At 45.0% G+C, this 2088-nt stretch overlaps 3 non-coding genes across 3 annotated transcripts; all 3 read right to left on the reverse strand.

Moving 5' to 3' along the window:
* Positions 1-319: 319 nt before the first annotated feature.
* Positions 320-393, reverse strand: Pmar_PMAR009318. The gene has a single exon. It is a non-coding gene; the product is annotated as a tRNA-Val (tRNA).
* Positions 394-490: 97 nt separating this feature from the next.
* Pmar_PMAR009319 lies at positions 491-564 on the reverse strand. Its single transcript has one exon. It is a non-coding gene; the product is annotated as a tRNA-Val (tRNA).
* A 98-nt stretch (positions 565-662) lies between these two features.
* Positions 663-736, reverse strand: Pmar_PMAR009320. The gene has a single exon. It is a non-coding gene; the product is annotated as a tRNA-Val (tRNA).
* Between the last annotated feature and the right edge of the window lie 1352 nt (positions 737-2088).

A 2088-nucleotide genomic window follows, 5' to 3' on the forward strand; every position in this document is an offset into this window, starting at 1 on the left:
TCTTCTGATAGCGCTGACGGTGTGTGCCCGTGATCATAGGGTAATCTAAATATACCAACGCTCACTAAAAACGCGTGAACTTGGACGATAAGGCGACGGCGGTCTGGATTTTCCCTAGATTCGGTAGTTAGTGATGCCACTTGACCAAGATGGGGGAGCAGAATTGAGCTGCGCGCGAGCAGAAATGCACGTGCGAAGAGATATGGCGGGGTATAAACGAAACAGTGGGATGAGTATTTGGAGAGACGCGCCAGTTAAACTCGTCAGTGGCCGCATCAATGATACACAGTGATGCAAGTCTTTATATAATAAAGACACATACTGGAACCGAGAATCGAACTCGGGACCTACTGCGTGTGAGGCAGTCGTCATAACCGACTAGACCATTCCAGCAAGGTAGTAATATACCTAATGTTTGTCTCTCGACGACGCACCGTTGCGTTTATGTGTTTGATAAAGTGAGGTGACTCTTATTTTGATAATGATAACATACTGGAACCGAGAATCGAACTCGGGACCTACTGCGTGTTAGGCAGTCGTCATAACCAACTAGACCATTCCAGCAAGTTAAAAATGGAACGAATATTTGTCTCTCACCGACTCCGTTGCATTCTGTGTGTTTGATACAAACTAATGCGAGTCTTTTTATAATGATTGTAACATACTGGAACCGAGAATCGAACTCGGGACCTACTGCGTGTTAGGCAGTCGTCATAACCAACTAGACCATTCCAGCAAAACGACATTGGATACAGTGCAAGTGGCAGGTGGACTGAAGGCCCGCTCCCCCTTGGACAAAGTTAACCCCGGAGTTTCTCAGATCATAACATTGTCCAGGGGACACGGGGAGACCTAAATCAAGACCGCATCACCCGATAATCAAACTCGGGTTGCTACAGGACTACTATCGTATACTACCACTAAACTCATGATGACTAAATCATTGTGTCCATTCCGCCTATGATGATTACGTCCAACTCTGGTCAAGCCTCAGATAAGAGCGGCTCTCCGATTTGGGTACCTCCTTCAGAGCTCATACTCTTGGGCTATATAAGAACACTTTGTAGAAATTTATATGATATGAAAGTGTACGAATCAATCTTGAACGATTTGGAACTGTTCTAAACACTCCAATACGAATTCAAATTATATCAATTTATACTTTACGTCTCGTAACTGTACCAAACGACACTGTACAAATGAAGCGGGAATCGCATTAATGAATAACCACCAACTCCAAGACCTTATGTGACTTTCTGAAACTCCATGACATCACCAATTAATACCACAGTTTGAAGCGTTTCCTCTCGGCAGCCTGGCAAAAATATGATATAGAGTTTTGGTAGATGATATTGCTCTTCTACGTCTTCGGCCTCCAGCATCCTCATACCGCGCCGGAGTAACCTTGCTGCTTCCTTTTCTGCATCCACCCCCGTGGCTTCGTCGAATTCTCGTACTGACAGAATGTGGGCACTAGATGATATGGTTGACTGGGGATCTGTTTCACGTTGGGGTAAAGAAACGCACAGAGACTACCATCGAGCTTTGGAGCTAATGATTCAACATTCATAAGGTTAAAAGATTCAGCCGAATCTTTGAGCCTCTCCATTGCCGCCTCTCTCCTACAAGCACTACGACGATTGAGGTAGAAGACTGGAATCGATATGATCCAGACGATCGGGAATGTCCGTGATACTGCCCGTGCCACTGAGTCGAGTACAAGCGTCATGTGGCAAGATATAAAGACTACTTTCCTACCACTGCCAGCCATTACTGGCTCCATCACGGCATGTGCTGCAGCTGCAGTTATGGCTACTACTCCTGATGCCTGGGCTGCTGACATGAACAGCTCGATTGGTGTCTTCTCATGGATCTCTCTGTGCCGCAAATGCACGGTCATTTACCTCATAATACACTGATCACAGAGTTGGCTTAGAAGTAACATTGGTAACAACACCATTACTCTATCGTTATGGTTAGTAGATTGTTGATGTAGAAAACGTCATTAACAGGACAATAATAACGAGACCGTAGAAATGACAAAGTGGAGCGAAATAGCAGTAATGATGATGATCAGCGAGTAAGTAG

The sequence above is a fragment of the Perkinsus marinus genome, assembly GCF_000006405.1.
Source record: "Perkinsus marinus ATCC 50983 genomic scaffold scf_1104296965938, whole genome shotgun sequence".
Classification (NCBI taxonomy): domain Eukaryota; phylum Perkinsozoa; order Perkinsida; family Perkinsidae; genus Perkinsus; species Perkinsus marinus.